Genomic DNA, 22734 nt, shown 5'->3' with positions numbered 1-22734 from the left:
TACCAATACCTTATATCGTTTGACGTTATATACTATTACCTTATAACGTATAACGTTATATACTATTACATAATAACGTATAACGTTATATACTATTAGCTTATAACGTATAACGTTATATACCAATACCTTATAACGTATAACGTTACATACAATTATCTTATAACGTTTGACGTTATATACTATTACCTTATAACGTATAACGTTATATACTATTACCTTATAAAGTATAACGTTATATACTATTAGCTTATAACGTATAACGTTATATACTATTAGCTTATAACGTATAACGTTGTATACCAATACCTGATAACGTTTGACGTTATATACTATTACCTTATAACGTATAACGTTATATACTATTACCTAATAACTTATAACGTTATATACTATTAGCTTATAACGTATAACGTTATATAGTATTAGCTTATGACGTATAACGTTAAATACTATTACCTTCTAACGTATAACGTTATATACTATTAGCTTATAACGTATAACGTTATACAGTATTAGCTTATGACGTATAACGTTATATACTATTACCTTATAACGTATGACGTTATATAGTATTACGGTATAACGTATAACGTTATGTACTATTAGCTTATAACGTATAACGTTATATACTATTAGCTTATAACGTATAACGTTATATACCATTACGTTATAACGTATAACGTTATACAGTATTAGCTTATGACGTATGACGTTAAATACTATTACCTTGTAACGTATTACGTTATATACCATTACCTTATAACGTCTGACGTTATATAGTATTACCTTATAACGTATAACGTTATATACTATTACCTTATAAAGTATAACGTTATATACTATTAGCTTATAACGTATAACGTTATATACTATTAGCTTATAACGTATAACGTTGTATACCAATACCTGATAACGTTTGACGTTATATACTATTACCTTATAACGTATAACGTTATATACTATTACCTAATAACTTATAACGTTATATAATATTAGCTTATAACGTATAACGTTATATAGTATTAGCTTATGACGTATAACGTTAAATACTATTACCTTATAACGTATAACGTTATATACTATTAGCTTATAACGTATAACGTTATACAGTATTAGCTTATGACGTATAACGTTATATACTATTACCTTATAACGTATGACGTTATATAGTATTACGGTATAACGTATAACGTTATGTACTATTACCTTATAACGTATAACGTTATATACCATTACGTTATAACGTTTGACGTTATATACTATTACCTTATAACGTATGACGTTATATAGTATTACGGTGAAATGTATAACGTTATATACTTTTACCTTATAACGTATGACGTTATATAGTATTACGGTATATCGTATAACGTTATATACTGTTACCTTATAACGTATAACGTTACATACTATTAACTTGTAACGTATAACGTTATATACTATTACCTTATAACGTATAACGTTATATACTATTACCTTATAACGTATAACGTTAAATACTATTACCTTATAACGTATAACGTTATATACTATTAGCTTATAATGCATAACGTTATATACTATTAGCTTATAATGCATAACGTTATATACTGTTACCTTATATCGTATAACGTTATACAGTATTAGCTTTTGACGTATTACGTTAAATACTATTACCTTATAACGTATAACGTTATATACTATTACCTTATAAAGTATAACGTTATATAGTATTAGCTTATAACGAATAACGTTATATACTATTACCTTATAACGTATAACGTTATATACTATTAGCTTATAACGTATAACGTTATATACTATTACCTTATAACGTATGACGTTATATAGTAGTACGGTATAACGTATAACGTTATATACTATGACCTTATAACGGATAACGTTATATACCATTACCTTATAACGTACAACGTTATATACCATTACCTTATAACGTACAACGTTATATACTATTAGCTTATAACGTACAACGTTATATAGTATTAGCTTATGACGTATAACGTTAAATACTATCACCTTGTAACGTATAACGTTATATACTATTACCTTATAACGGATAACTTTATATACCATTACCTTATAACGTACAACGTTATATACTATTAGCTTATAACGTACAACGTTATATAGTATTAGCTTATGACGTATAACGTTAAATACTATCATCCTGTAACGTATAACGTTATATACTATTACCTTATAACGTATAACGTTACATACTATTAACTTGTAACGTATAACGTTACATACTATTACCTTATAACTTTTGACGTTATATACTATTACCTTATAACGTATGACGTTATATAGTAGTACGGTATAACGTATAACGTTATATACTATGACCTTATAACGGATAACGTTATATACCATTACCTTATAACGTACAACGTTATATACCATTACCTTATAACGTACAACGTTATATACTATTAGCTTATAACGTACAACGTTATATAGTATTAGCTTATGACGTATAACGTTAAATACTATCACCTTGTAACGTATAACGTTATATACTATTACCTTATAACGGATAACTTTATATACCATTACCTTATAACGTACAACGTTATATACTATTAGCTTATAACGTACAACGTTATATAGTATTAGCTTATGACGTATAACGTTAAATACTATCATCCTGTAACGTATAACGTTATATACTATTACCTTATAACGTATAACGTTACATACTATTAACTTGTAACGTATAACGTTACATACTATTACCTTATAACGTATAACGTTATATACTATTACCTTATAACGTATAACGTTATATACTATTAGCTTATAACGAATACCGTTATATACTATTACCTTATAACGTATAACGTTATATACTATTACCTTATAACGTATAACGTTATATACTATCAGCTTATAACGTATAACGTTATATAGTATTAGCTTATGACGTATAACGTTATATACTATTAGCTTATAACGTATAACGTTATATAGTATTAGCTTATGAGGTACAACGTTAAATACTATTACCTTATAACGTATAACGTTATATACTATTAGCTTATAACGTATAACGTTATATAGTATTAGCTTATGACGTATAACGTTAAATACTATTACCTTATAACGTATAACGTTATATACTATTAGCTTATGACGTACAACGTTAAATACTATTACCTTATAACGTATAACGTCATACAGTATTAGCTTATGACGTATGACGTTAAATACTATTACCTTATAACGTATAACGTTATATACTATTAGCTTATAACGTATAACGTTGTATAGTATTACCCTATAACGTATAACGTTATATACTGTTACCTTATAACGTATAACGTTATATACTATTACCTTATAACGTATAACGTTATATACTATTAGCTTATAACGTATAACGTTATATACGATTGCCTTATAACGTATGACGTTATATAGTAGTACGGTATAACGTATAACGTTATATACTATTAGCTTATAACGTATGACGTTATATAGTATTAGCTTATGACGTACAACGTTAAATACTATTACCTTATAACGTATAACGTTATATACTATTACCTTATAACGTATAACGTTAAATACTATTACCTTATAACGTATAACGTTATATACTATTAGCTTATAATGCATAACGTTATATACTATTAGCTTATAATGCATAACGTTATATACTGTTACCTTATATCGTATAACGTTATACAGTATTAGCTTTTGACGTATGACGTTAAATACTATTACCTTATAACGTATAACGTTATATACTATTACCTTATAAAGTATAACGTTATATAGTATTAGCTTATAACGTATAACGTTATATACTATTACCTTATAACGTATAACGTTATATACTATTAGCTTATAACGTATAACGTTATATACTATTACCTTATAACGTATGACGTTATATAGTAGTACGGTATAACGTATAACGTTATATACTATGACCTTATAACGGATAACGTTATATACCATTACCTTATAACGTACAACGTTATATACCATTACCTTATAACGTACAACGTTATATACTATTAGCTTATAACGTACAACGTTATATAGTATTAGCTTATGACGTATAACGTTAAATACTATCACCTTGTAACGTATAACGTTATATACTATTACCTTATAACGGATAACGTTATATACTATTACCTTATAACGTATGACGTTATATAGTATTACGGTATAACGTATAACGTTATGTACTATTACCTTATAACGTATAACGTTATATACCATTACCTTATACCTTTTGACGTTATATACTATTACCTTATAACGTATGACGTTATATAGTATTACGGTGAAATGTATAACGTTATATACTATTACCTTATAACGTATGACGTTAAATAGGATTACCTTATAACGTATAACGTTATATACTATTAGCTTATAACGTATAACGTTATATACCAATACCTTATAACGTATAACGTTACATACAATTATCTTATAACGTTTGACGTTATATACTATTACCTTATAACGTATAACGTTATATACTATTACCTAATAACGTATAACGTTATATACTATTAGCTTATAACGTATAACGTTATATAGTATTAGCTTATGACGTATAACGTTAAATACTATTACCTTATAACGTAAAACGTTATATTCTATTAGCTTATGACGTACAACGTTAAATACTATTACCTTATAACGTATAACGTTATATACTATTAGCTTATGACGTACAACGTTAAATACTATTACCTTATAACGTATAACGTTATATACTATTAGCTTATAACGTATAATGTTATATAGAATTAGCTTATGACGTATAACGTTAAATACTATTACCTTATTTCGTATAACGTTATATACTATTACCTTATAACGTATGACGTTATATAGTATTACGGTATATCGTATAACGTTATATACTATTACCTTATAACGTATAACGTTACATACTATTAACTTGTAACGTATAACGTTATATACTATTACCTTATAACGTATAACGTTATATACTATTACCTTATAACGTATAACGTTAAATACTATTACCTTATAACGTATAACGTTATATACTATTAGCTTATAATGCATAACGTTATATACTATTAGCTTATAATGCATAACGTTATATACTGTTACCTTATATCGTATAACGTTATACAGTATTAGCTTTTGACGTATGACCTTGAATACTATTACCTTATAACGTATATCGTTATATACTATTACCTTATAAAGTATAACGTTATATAGTATTAGCTTATAACGTATAACGTTATATACTATTACCTTATAACGTATAACGTTATATACTATTAGCTTATAACGTATAACGTTATATACTATTACCTTATAACGTATGACGTTATATAGTAGTACGGTATAACGTATAACGTTATATACTATTACCTTATAACGGATAACGTTATATACCATTACCTTATAACGTACAACGTTATATACCATTACCTTATAACGTACAACGTTATATACTATTAGCTTATAACGTACAACGTTATATAGTATTAGCTTATGACGTATAACGTTAAATACTATCACCTTGTAACGTATAACGTTATATACTATTACCTTATAACGGATAACGTTATATACCATTACCTTATAACGTACAACGTTATATACTATTAGCTTATAACGTACAACGTTATATAGTATTAGCTTATGACGTATAACGTTAAATACTATCACCTTGTAACGTATAACGTTATATACTATTACCTTATAACGTATAACGTTACATACTATTAACTTGTAACGTATAACGTTATATACTATTACCTTATAACGTATAACGTTATATACTATTACCTTATAACGTATAACGTTATATACTATTAGCTTATAACGTATGACGTTATATAGTATTAGCTTATGACGTACATCGTTAAATACTATTACCTTATAACGTATAACGTTATATACTATTAGCTTATAACGTATAATGTTATATAGTATTAGCTTATGACGTATAACGTTAAATACTATTACCTTATTACGTATAACGTTATATAGTAGTACGGTATAACGTATAACGTTATATACTATTAGCTTATAACGTACAACGTTATATAGTATTAGCTTATGACGTATAACGTTAAATACTATCACCTTGTAACGTATAACGTTATATACTATTACCTTATAACGGATAACGTTATATACCATTACCTTATAACGTACAACGTTATATACTATTACCTTATAACGTATGACGTTATATAGTAGTACGGTATAACGTATAACGTTATATACTATGACCTTATAACGGATAACGTTATATACCATTACCTTATAACGTACAACGTTATATACCATTACCTTATAACGTACAACGTTATATACTATTAGCTTATAACGTACAACGTTATATAGTATTAGCTTATGACGTATAACGTTAAATACTATCACCTTGTAACGTATAACGTTATATACTATTACCTTATAACGGATAACTTTATATACCATTACCTTATAACGTACAACGTTATATACTATTAGCTTATAACGTACAACGTTATATAGTATTAGCTTATGACGTATAACGTTAAATACTATCATCCTGTAACGTATAACGTTATATACTATTACCTTATAACGTATAACGTTACATACTATTAACTTGTAACGTATAACGTTACATACTATTACCTTATAACGTATAACGTTATATACTATTACCTTATAACGTATAACGTTATATACTATTAGCTTATAACGAATACCGTTATATACTATTACCTTATAACGTATAACGTTATATACTATTACCTTATAACGTATAACGTTATATACTATCAGCTTATAACGTATAACGTTATATAGTATTAGCTTATGACGTATAACGTTATATACTATTAGCTTATAACGTATAACGTTATATAGTATTAGCTTATGAGGTACAACGTTAAATACTATTACCTTATAACGTATAACGTTATATACTCTTAGCTTATAACGTATAACGTTATATAGTATTAGCTTATGACGTATAACGTTAAATACTATTACCTTATAACGTATAACGTTATATACTATTAGCTTATGACGTACAACGTTAAATACTATTACCTTATAACGTATAACGTCATACAGTATTAGCTTATGACGTATGACGTTAAATACTATTACCTTATAACGTATAACGTTATATACTATTAGCTTATAACGTATAACGTTGTATAGTATTACCCTATAACGTATAACGTTATATACTGTTACCTTATAACGTATAACGTTATATACTATTACCTTATAACGTATAACGTTATATACTATTAGCTTATAACGTATAACGTTATATACGATTGCCTTATAACGTATGACGTTATATAGTAGTACGGTATAACGTATAACGTTATATACTATTAGCTTATAACGTATGACGTTATATAGTATTAGCTTATGACGTACAACGTTAAATACTATTACCTTATAACGTATAACGTTATATACTATTACCTTATAACGTATAACGTTAAATACTATTACCTTATAACGTATAACGTTATATACTATTAGCTTATAATGCATAACGTTATATACTATTAGCTTATAATGCATAACGTTATATACTGTTACCTTATATCGTATAACGTTATATACCATTACCTTATAACGTACAACGTTATATACCATTACCTTATAACGTACAACCTTTATATACTATTAGCTTATAACGTACAACGTTATATAGTATTAGCTTATGACGTATAACGTTAAATACTATCACCTTGTAACGTATAACGTTATATACTATTACCTTATAACGGATAACGTTATATACTATTACCTTATAACGTATAACGTTATATACTATTACCTTATAAAGTATAACGTTATATACTATTAGCTTATAACGTATAACGTTATATACTATTAGCTTATAACGTATAACGTTGTATACTATTAGCTTATAACGTATAACGTTATATACTATTAGCTTCTAACGTATAACGTTATATACTATTACCTTATAACGTATGACGTTATATAGTATTACGGTATAACGTATAACGTTATGTACTATTACCTTATAACGTATAACGTTATATACCATTACCTTATACCTTTTGACGTTATATACTATTACCTTATAACGTATGACGTTATATAGTATTACGGTGAAATCTATAACGTTATATACTATTACCTTATAACGTATGACGTTAAATAGGATTACCTTATAACGTATAACGTTATATACTATTAGCTTATAACGTATAACGTTATATACCAATACCTTATAACGTATAACGTTACATACAATTATCTTATAACGTTTGACGTTATATACTATTACCTTATAACGTATAACGTTATATACTATTACCTAATAACGTATAACGTTATATACTATTAGCTTATAACGTATAACGTTATATAGTATTAGCTTATGACGTATAACGTTAAATACTATTACCTTATAACGTAAAACGTTATATTCTATTAGCTTATGACGTACAACGTTAAATACTATTACCTTATAACGTATAACGTTATATACTATTAGCTTATGACGTACAACGTTAAATACTATTACCTTATAACGTATAACGTTATATACTATTAGCTTATAACGTATAATGTTATATAGTATTAGCTTATGACGTATAACGTTAAATACTATTACCTTATTTCGTATAACGTTATATACTATTACCTTATAACGTATGACGTTATATAGTATTACGGTATATCGTATAACGTTATATACTATTACCTTATAACGTATGACGTTATATAGTATTACGGTATAACGTATATCGTTATATACTATTACCTTATAAAGTATAACGTTATATAGTATTAGCTTATAACGTATAACGTTATATACTATTACCTTATAACGTATAACGTTATATACTATTAGCTTATAACGTATAACGTTATATACTATTACCTTATAACGTATGACGTTATATAGTAGTACGGTATAACGTATAACGTTATATACTATTACCTTATAACGGATAACGTTATATACCATTACCTTATAACGTACAACGTTATATACCATTACCTTATAACGTACAACGTTATATACTATTAGCTTATAACGTACAACGTTATATAGTATTAGCTTATGACGTATAACGTTAAATACTATCACCTTGTAACGTATAACGTTATATACTATTACCTTATAACGGATAACGTTATATACCATTACCTTATAACGTACAACGTTATATACTATTAGCTTATAACGTACAACGTTATATAGTATTAGCTTATGACGTATAACGTTAAATACTATCACCTTGTAACGTATAACGTTATATACTATTACCTTATAACGTATAACGTTACATATTATTAACTTGTAACGTATAACGTTATATACTATTACCTTATAACGTATAACGTTATATACTATTACCTTATAACGTATAACGTTATATACTATTAGCTTATAACGTATGACGTTATATAGTATTAGCTTATGACGTACATCGTTAAATACTATTACCTTATAACGTATAACGTTATATACTATTAGCTTATAACGTATAATGTTATATAGTATTAGCTTATGACGTATAACGTTAAATACTATTACCTTATTACGTATAACGTTATATACTATTACCTTATAACGTATGACGTTATATAGTATTACGGTATATCGTATAACGTTATATACTATTACCTTATAACTTATAACGTTACATACTATTAACATGTAACGTATAACGTTATATACTATTACCTTATAACGTATAACGTTATATACTATTACCTTATAACGTATAACGTTAAATACTATTACCTTATAACGTATAACGTTATATACTATTAGCTTATAATGCATAACGTTATATACTATTACCTTATAACGTATAACGTTAAATACTATTACCTTATAACGTATAACGTTATATACTATTACCTTATAACGTATAACGTTATATACTATTACCTTATAACGTATAACGTTATATACTATTAGCTTATAACGTATAACGTTATATACCAATACCTTATAACGTATAACGTTACATACAATTATCTTATATCGTTTGACGTTATATACTATTACCTTATAACGTATAACGTTATATACTATTAGCTTATAACGTATAACGTTATATACTATTACCTTATAACGTATAACGTTATATACTATTACCTTATAAAGTATAACGTTATATACTATTAGCTTATAACGTATAACGTTATATACTATTAGCTTATAACGTATAACGTTGTATACTATTAGCTTATAACGTATAACGTTATATACTATTAGCTTCTAACATATAACGTTATATACTATTACCTTATAACGTATGACGTTATATAGTATTACGGTATAACGTATAACGTTATGTACTATTACCTTATAACGTATAACGTTATATACCATTACCTTATAACTTTTGACGTTATATACTATTACCTTATAACGTATGACGTTATATAGTAGTACGGTATAACGTATAACGTTATATACTATGACCTTATAACGGATAACGTTATATACCATTACCTTATAACGTACAACGTTATATACCATTACCTTATAACGTACAACGTTATATACTATTAGCTTATAACGTACAACGTTATATAGTATTAGCTTATGACGTATAACGTTAAATACTATCACCTTGTAACGTATAACGTTATATACTATTACCTTATAACGGATAACGTTATATACTATTACCTTATAACGTATGACGTTATATAGTATTACGGTATAACGTATAACGTTATGTACTATTACCTTATAACGTATAACGTTATATACCATTACCTTATACCTTTTGACGTTATATACTATTACCTTATAACGTATGACGTTATATAGTATTACGGTGAAATGTATAACGTTATATACTATTACCTTATAACGTATGACGTAAAATAGGATTACCTTATAACGTATAACGTTATATACTATTAGCTTATAACGTATAACGTTATATACCAATACCTTATAACGTATAACGTTACATACAATTATCTTATAACGTTTGACGTTATATACTATTACCTTATAACGTATAACGTTATATACTATTACCTAATAACGTATAACGTTATATACTATTAGCTTATAACGTATAACGTTATATAGTATTAGCTTATGACGTATAACGTTAAATACTATTACCTTATAACGTAAAACGTTATATTCTATTAGCTTATGACGTACAACGTTAAATACTATTACCTTATAACGTATAACGTTATATACTATTAGCTTATGACGTACAACGTTAAATACTATTACCTTATAACGTATAACGTTATATACTATTAGCTTATAACGTATAATGTTATATAGAATTAGCTTATGACGTATAACGTTAAATACTATTACCTTATTTCGTATAACGTTATATACTATTACCTTATAACGTATGACGTTATATAGTATTACGGTATATCGTATAACGTTATATACTATTACCTTATAACGTATAACGTTACATACTATTAACTTGTAACGTATAACGTTATATACTATTACCTTATAACGTATAACGTTATATACTATTACCTTATAACGTATAACGTTAAATACTATTACCTTATAACGTATAACGTTATATACTATTAGCTTATAATGCATAACGTTATATACTATTAGCTTATAATGCATAACGTTATATACTGTTACCTTATATCGTATAACGTTATACAGTATTAGCTTTTGACGTATGACCTTGAATACTATTACCTTATAACGTATATCGTTATATACTATTACCTTATAAAGTATAACGTTATATAGTATTAGCTTATAACGTATAACGTTATATACTATTACCTTATAACGTATAACGTTATATACTATTAGCTTATAACGTATAACGTTATATACTATTACCTTATAACGTATGACGTTATATAGTAGTACGGTATAACGTATAACGTTATATACTATTACCTTATAACGGATAACGTTATATACCATTACCTTATAACGTACAACGTTATATACCATTACCTTATAACGTACAACGTTATATACTATTAGCTTATAACGTACAACGTTATATAGTATTAGCTTATGACGTATAACGTTAAATACTATCACCTTGTAACGTATAACGTTATATACTATTACCTTATAACGGATAACGTTATATACCATTACCTTATAACGTACAACGTTATATACTATTAGCTTATAACGTACAACGTTATATAGTATTAGCTTATGACGTATAACGTTAAATACTATCACCTTGTAACGTATAACGTTATATACTATTACCTTATAACGTATAACGTTACATACTATTAACTTGTAACGTATAACGTTATATACTATTACCTTATAACGTATAACGTTATATACTATTACCTTATAACGTATAACGTTATATACTATTAGCTTATAACGTATGACGTTATATAGTATTAGCTTATGACGTACATCGTTAAATACTATTACCTTATAACGTATAACGTTATATACTATTAGCTTATAACGTATAATGTTATATAGTATTAGCTTATGACGTATAACGTTAAATACTATTACCTTATTACGTATAACGTTATATACTATTACCTTATAACGTATGACGTTATATAGTATTACGGTATATCGTATAACGTTATATACTATTACCTTATAACTTATAACGTTACATACTATTAACATGTAACGTATAACGTTATATACTATTACCTTATAACGTATAACGTTATATACTATTACCTTATAACGTATAACGTTAAATACTATTACCTTATAACGTATAACGTTATATACTATTAGCTTATAATGCATAACGTTATATACTATTACCTTATAACGTATAACGTTAAATACTATTACCTTATAACGTATAACGTTATATACTATTACCTTATAACGTATAACGTTATATACTATTACCTTATAACGTATAACGTTATATACTATTAGCTTATAACGTATAACGTTATATACCAATACCTTATAACGTATAACGTTACATACAATTATCTTATATCGTTTGACGTTATATACTATTACCTTATAACGTATAACGTTATATACTATTAGCTTATAACGTATAACGTTATATACTATTACCTTATAACGTATAACGTTATATACTATTACCTTATAAAGTATAACGTTATATACTATTAGCTTATAACGTATAACGTTATATACTATTAGCTTATAACGTATAACGTTGTATACTATTAGCTTATAACGTATAACGTTATATACTATTAGCTTCTAACGTATAACGTTATATACTATTACCTTATAACGTATGACGTTATATAGTATTACGGTATAACGTATAACGTTATGTACTATTACCTTATAACGTATAACGTTATATACCATTACCTTATAACTTTTGACGTTATATACTATTACCTTATAACGTATGACGTTATATAGTATTACGGTGAAATGTATAACGTTATATACTATTACCTTATAACGTATGACGTTAAATAGGATTACCTTATAACGTATAACGTTATATACTATTAGCTTATAACGTATAACGTTATATACCAATACCTTATAACGTATAACGTTACATACAATTATCTTATAACGTTTGACGTTATATACTATTACCTAATAACGTATAACGTTATATACTATTAGCTTATAACGTATAACGTTATAAACTATTAGCTTATAACGTATAACGTTATATAGTATTAGCTTATGACGTATAACGTTAAATACTATTACCTTATAACGTATAACGTTATATACTATTAGCTTATGACGTACAACGTTAAATACTATTACCTTATAACGTATAACGTTATATACTATTAGCTTATAACGTATAACGTTATATAGTATTAGCTTATGACGTATAACGTTAAATACTATTACCTTATAACGTATAACGTTATATACTATTAGCTTATGACGTACAACGTTAAATACTATTACCTTATAACGTATAACGTCATACAGTATTAGCTTATGACGTATGACGTTAAATACTATTACCTTATAACGTATAACGTTATATACTATTAGCTTATAACGTATAACGTTATATACTGTCACCTTATAACGTATAACGTTATATACTATTACCTTATAACGTAAAACGTTATATACTATTAGCTTATAACGTATAACGTTATATACTATTACCTTATAACATATGACGTTATATAGTAGTACGGTATAACCTATAACGTTTTATACTATTACCTTATAACGGATAACGCTATATACCATTACCTTATAACGTATAACGTTATATACTATTACCTTATAACGTACAACGTTATATATTTATTAGCTTATGACGTATAACGTTAAATACTATTACCTTGTAACGTATAACGTTATATACTATTACCTTATAACGTATAACGTTACATACTATTACCTTGTAACATATAACGTTATATACTATTACCTTATAACGTATGATGTTATATAGTATTACGGTATATCGTATAACGTTATATACTATTACCTTATAACGTATAACGTTATATACTATTACCTTATAACGTATGACGTTATATATTATTACGGTGAAATGTATAACGTTATATAATATTACCTTATAACGTATGACGTTATATAGTATTACGGTATAACGTATAACGTTATATACTATTACCTTATAACGTATACCGTTATATACTATTACCTTATAACGTATATCGTTACGTACTATTACCTTGTAACGTATAACGTTATATACTATTACCTTATAACGTATAAAGTTACATACTATTACCTTGTAACGTATAACGTTATATACTATTACCTTATAACGTATGATGTTATATAGTATTACGGTATATCGTATAACGTTATATAGTATTACCCTATAACGTATAACGTTATATACTGTTACCTTATAACGTATAACGTTATATACTATTACCTTATAACGTATAACGTTATATACTATTAGCTTATAACGTATAACGTTATATACTATTACCTTATAACGTATGACGTTATATAGTAGTACGGTATAACGTATAACGTTATATACTATTACCTTATAACGGATAACGTTATATACCATTACCTTATAACGTACAACGTTATATACTATTAGCTTATGACGTATAACGTTAAATACTATTACCTTATAACGTATAACGTTATATACTATTAGCTTATGACGTACAACGTTAAATACTATTACCTTATAACGTATAACGTCATACAGTATTAGCTTATGACGTATGACGTTAAATACTATTACCTTATAACGTATAACGTTATATACTATTAGCTTATAACGTATAACGTTATATACTGTCACCTTATAACGTATAACGTTATATACTATTACCTTATAACGTAAAACGTTATATACTATTAGCTTATAACGTATAACGTTATATACTATTACCTTATAACATATGACGTTATATAGTAGTACGGTATAACGTATAACGTTTTATACTATTACCTTATAACGGATAACGCTATATACCATTACCTTATAACGTATAACGTTATATACTATTACCTTATAACGTACAACGTTATATAGTATTAGCTTATGACGTATAACGTTAAATACTATTACCTTGTAACGTATAACGTTATATACTATTACCTTATAACGTATAACGTTACATACTATTACCTTGTAACATATAACGTTATATACTATTACCTTATAACGTATGATGTTATATAGTATTACGGTATATCGTATAACGTTATATACTATTACCTTATAACGTATAACGTTATATACTATTACCTTATAACGTATGACGTTATATATTATTACGGTGAAATGTATAACGTTATATAATATTACCTTATAACGTATGACGTTATATAGTATTACGGTATAACGTATAACGTTATATACTATTACCTTATAACGTATACCGTTATATACTATTACCTTATAACGTATATCGTTACATACTATTACCTTGTAACGTATAACGTTATATACTATTACCTTATAACGTATAAAGTTACATACTATTACCTTGTAACGTATAACGTTATATACTAGTACCTTATAACGTATGATGTTATATAGTATTACGGTATATCGTATAACGTTATATAGTATTACCCTATAACGTATAACGTTATATACTGTTACCTTATAACGTATAACGTTATATACTATTACCTTATAACGTATAACGTTATATACTATTAGCTTATAACGTATAACGTTATATACTATTACCTTATAACGTATGACGTTATATAGTAGTACGGTATAACGTATAACGTTATATACTATTACCTTATAACGGATAACGTTATATACCATTACCTTATAACGTACAACGTTATATACTATTAGTTTATAACGTACAACGTTATATAGTATTAGCTTATGACGTATAACGTTAAATACTATCACCTTGTAACGCATAACGTTATATACTATTACCTTATAACGTATAACGTTACATACTATTAACTTGTAACGTATAACGTTACATACTATTACCTTATAACGTATAACGTTATATACTATTACCTTATAACGTATAACGTTATATACTATTAGCTTATAACGTATGACGTTATATAGTATTAGCTTATGACGTACAACGTTAAATACTATTACCTTATAACGTATAACGTTATATACTATTAGCTTATAACGTATAATGTTATATAGTATTAGCTTATGACGTATAACGTTAAATACTATTACCTTATTACGTATAACGTTATATACTATTACCTTATAACGTATGACGTTATATAGTAATACGGTATAACGTATAACGTTATATAGTAATACGGTATAACGTATAACGTTATATACTATTACCTTATAAAGTATAACTTTATATACTATCAGCTTATAACGTATAACGTTATATACTATTAGCTTATAACGTATAACGTTATATAGCATTACCTTATAACGTATAACGTTATATACTATTACCTTATAACGTATGACGTTATATAGTATTACGGTGAAATGTATAACGTTATATAATATTACCTTATAACGTATGACGTTATATAGTATTACGGTATAACGTATAACGTTATATACTATTACCTGATAACGTATACCGTTATATACTATTACCTTATAACGTATATCGTTACATACTATTACCTTGTAACGTATAACGTTATATACTATTACCTTATAACGTATAAAGTTACATACTATTACCTTGTAACGTATAACGTAATATAATATTACCTTATAACGTATGATGTTATATAGTATTACGGTATATCGTATAACGTTATATAGTATTACCCTATAACGTATAACGTTATATACTGTTACCTTATAACGTATAACGTTATATACTATTACCTTATAACGTATAACGTTATATACTATTAGCTTATAACGTAGAACGTTATATACTATTACCTTATAACGTATGACGTTATATAGTAGTACGGTATAACGTATAACGTTATATACTATTACCTTATAACGGATAACGTTATATACCATTACCTTATAACGTACAACGTTATATACTATTAGTTTATAACGTACAACGTTATATAGTATTAGCTTATGACGTATAACGTTAAATACTATCACCTTGTAACGTATAACGTTATATACTATTACCTTATAACGTATAACGTTACATACTATTAACTTGTAACGTATAACGTTACATACTATTACCTTATAACGTATAACGTTATATACTATTACCTTATAACGTATAACGTTATATATTATTAGCTTATAACGTATGACGTTATATAGTATTAGCTTATGACGTACAACGTTAAATACTATTACCTTATAACGTATAACGTTATATACTATTAGCTTATAACGTATAATGTTATATAGTATTAGCTTATGACGTATAACGTTAAATACTATTACCTTATTACGTATAACGTTATATACTATTACCTTATAACGTATAACGTTATATACTATTACCTTATAACGTATAACGATATATAGTATTAGCTTATGACGTACAACGTTAAATACTATTAACTTATAACGTATAACGTTATATACTATTAGCTTATAACGTATAATGTTATATAGTATTAGCTTATGACGTATAACGTTAAATACTATAACCTTATTACGTATAACGTTATATACTATTAGCTTATAACGTATAACGTTATATATTATTACCTTATAAAGTATAACGTTATATACTATTAGCTTATAACGTATAACGATATATACTATTACCTTATAACGTATAACGTTATATACTATTACCTTATAACGTATGACGTTATATAGTATTACGGTATATCGTATAACGTTATATACTATTACCTTATAACGTATAACGTTATATACTATTACCTTATAACGTATAACGTTATATACTATTAGCTTATAACGTATGACGTTATATAGTAATACGGTATAACGTATAACGTTATATACTATTACCTAATAACGTATAACGATATATAGTATTAGCTTATGACGTACAACGTTAAATACTATTAACTTATAACGTATAACGTTATATACTATTAGCTTATAACGTATAATGTTATATAGTATTAGCTTATGACGTATAACGTTAAATACTATAACCTTATTACGTATAACGTTATATACTATTAGCTTATAACGTATAACGTTATATATTATTACCTTATAAAGTATAACGTTATATACTATTAGCTTATAACGTATAACGATATATACTATTACCTTATAACGTATAACGTTATATACTATTACCTTATAACGTATGACGTTATATAGTATTACGGTATATCGTATAACGTTATATACTATTACCTTATAACGTATAACGTTATATACTATTACCTTATAACGTATAACGTTATATACTATTAGCTTATAACGTATGACGTTATATAGTAATACGGTATAACGTATAACGTTATATACTATTACCTAATAACGTATAACGTTATATACTATTACCTTATAACGTATAACGTTATATACTATTACCTTATAACGTATAACGTTATATACTATTAGCTTATAACGTATAATGTTATATAGTATTAGCTTATGACGCACAACGTTAAATATTATTACCTTATAACGTATAACGTTATATACTATTAGCTTATAACGTATAACGTTATATAGTACTAGCTTATGACGTATAACGTTAAATACTATTACCTTATAATGTATAACGTTATATACTATTAGCTTATGACGTATAACGTTATATACCATTACCTTATAACGTATAACGTTATACAGTATTAGCTTATGACGTATGACGTACAATACTATTACCTTATAACGTATAACGTTATATACTATTACCTTATAACGTATAACGTTATATACTATTAGCTTATAACGTATAACGTTATATAGTATTACGGTATAACGTATAACGTTATATACTATTACCTTATAACGTATACAGTTATATACTATTACCTTATAACGTATAACGTTATATACTATTACCTTGTAACGAATAACGTTATATACTATTACCTTATAACGTATGACGTTATATAGTATTACGGTATATCGTATAACGTTATATACTATTACCTTATAACGTATAACGTTATATACTATTAGCTTATAACGTATGACGTTATATAGTAATACGGTATAACGTATAACGTTATATACTATTACCTTATAACGTATAACGTTATATACTATTACCTTATAACGTATAACGTTATATACTATTAGCTTATAACGTATGACGTTATATAGTATTAGCTTATGACGTACAACGTTAAATACTATTACCTTATAACGTATAACGTTACATAGTACTACCTTATAACGTATAACGTTATATACTATTACCTTATAACGTATAACGTTATATACTATTAGCTTATAACGTATAACGTTATATACTATTACCTTATAACGTATAACGTTATATACTATTACCTTATAACGTATGACGTTATATAGTATTACGGTATAACGTATAACGTTATGTACTATTACCTTATAACGTATAACGTTATATACCATTACCTTATAACGTTTGACGTTATATACTAATACCTTATAACGTATAACGTTATATAGTATTAGCTTATGACGTACAACGTTAAATACTATTACCTTATAACGTATAACGTTATACAGTATTAGCTTATGACGTATGACGTTAAATACAATTACCTTATAACGTATAACGTTATATATCATTACCTTATAACGTATAACGTTATATAGTATTAGCTTATGACGTATAACGTTATATACTATTACCTTATAACATATGACGTTATATAGTAGTACGGTATAACGTATAACGTTTTATACTATTACCTTATAACGGATAACGTCATACAGTATTAGCTTATGACGTATGACGTTAAATACTATTACCTTATAACGTATAACGTTATATACTATTAGCTTATAACGTATAACGATATATACTATTACCTTATAACGTATAACGTTATATACTATTACCTTATAACGTATGACGTTATATAGTATTACGGTATATCGTATAACGTTATATACTATTACCTTATAACGTATAACGTTATATACTATTACCTTATAACGTATAACGTTATATACTATTAGCTTATGACGTACAACGTTAAATACTATTACCTTATAACGTATAACGTCATACAGTATTAGCTTATGACGTATGACGTTAAATACTATTACCTTATAACGTATAACGTTATATACTATTAGCTTATAACGTATAACGTTATATACTGTCACCTTATAACGTATAACGTTATATACTATTACCTTATAACGTAAAACGTTATATACTATTAGCTTATAACGTATAACGTTATATACTATTACCTTATAACATATGACGTTATATAGTAGTACGGTATAACGTATAACGTTTTATACTATTACCTTATAACGGATAACGCTATATACCATTACCTTATAACGTATAACGTTATATACTATTACCTTATAACGTACAACGTTATATAGTATTAGCTTATGACGTATAACGTTAAATACTATTACCTTGTAACGTATAACGTTATATACTATTACCTTATAACGTATAACGTTACATACTATTACCTTGTAACATATAACGTTATATACTATTACCTTATAACGTATGATGTTATATAGTATTACGGTATATCGTATAACGTTATATACTATTACCTTATAACGTATAACGTTATATACTATTACCTTATAACGTATGACGTTATATATTATTACGGTGAAATGTATAACGTTATATAATATTACCTTATAACGTATGACGTTATATAGTATTACGGTATAACGTATAACGTTATATACTATTACCTTATAACGTATACCGTTATATACTATTACCTTATAACGTATATCGTTACATACTATTACCTTGTAACGTATAACGTTATATACTATTACCTTATAACGTATAAAGTTACATACTATTACCTTGTAACGTATAACGTTATATACTAGTACCTTATAACGTATGATGTTATATAGTATTACGGTATATCGTATAACGTTATATAGTATTACCCTATAACGTATAACGTTATATACTGTTACCTTATAACGTATAACGTTATATACTATTACCTTATAACGTATAACGTTATATACTATTAGCTTATAACGTATAACGTTATATACTATTACCTTATAACGTATGACGTTATATAGTAGTACGGTATAACGTATAACGTTATATACTATTACCTTATAACGGATAACGTTATATACCATTACCTTATAACGTACAACGTTATATACTATTAGTTTATAACGTACAACGTTATATAGTATTAGCTTATGACGTATAACGTTAAATACTATCACCTTGTAACGCATAACGTTATATACTATTACCTTATAACGTATAACGTTACATACTATTAACTTGTAACGTATAACGTTACATACTATTACCTTATAACGTATAACGTTATATACTATTACCTTATAACGTATAACGTTATATACTATTAGCTTATAACGTATGACGTTATATAGTATTAGCTTATGACGTACAACGTTAAATACTATTACCTTATAACGTATAACGTTATATACTATTAGCTTATAACGTATAATGTTATATAGTATTAGCTTATGACGTATAACGTTAAATACTATTACCTTATTACGTATAACGTTATATACTATTACCTTATAACGTATGACGTTATATAGTAATACGGTATAACGTATAACGTTATATAGTAATACGGTATAACGTATAACGTTATATACTATTACCTTATAAAGTATAACTTTATATACTATCAGCTTATAACGTATAACGTTATATACTATTAGCTTATAACGTATAACGTTATATAGCATTACCTTATAACGTATAACGTTATATACTATTACCTTATAACGTATGACGTTATATAGTATTACGGTGAAATGTATAACGTTATATAATATTACCTTATAACGTATGACGTTATATAGTATTACGGTATAACGTATAACGTTATATACTATTACCTGATAACGTATACCGTTATATACTATTACCTTATAACGTATATCGTTACATACTATTACCTTGTAACGTATAACGTTATATACTATTACCTTATAACGTATAAAGTTACATACTATTACCTTGTAACGTATAACGTAATATAATATTACCTTATAACGTATGATGTTATATAGTATTACGGTATATCGTATAACGTTATATAGTATTACCCTATAACGTATAACGTTATATACTGTTACCTTATAACGTATAACGTTATATACTATTACCTTATAACGTATAACGTTATATACTATTAGCTTATAACGTAGAACGTTATATACTATTACCTTATAACGTATGACGTTATATAGTAGTACGGTATAACGTATAACGTTATATACTATTACCTTATAACGGATA

Source organism: Bombus pascuorum, chromosome 10 (assembly GCF_905332965.1).
Source record: "Bombus pascuorum chromosome 10, iyBomPasc1.1, whole genome shotgun sequence".
In the NCBI taxonomy this organism is placed as follows: Eukaryota; Metazoa; Arthropoda; class Insecta; order Hymenoptera; family Apidae; genus Bombus; species Bombus pascuorum.
Note: the sequence above shows the minus strand (reverse complement) of the source record.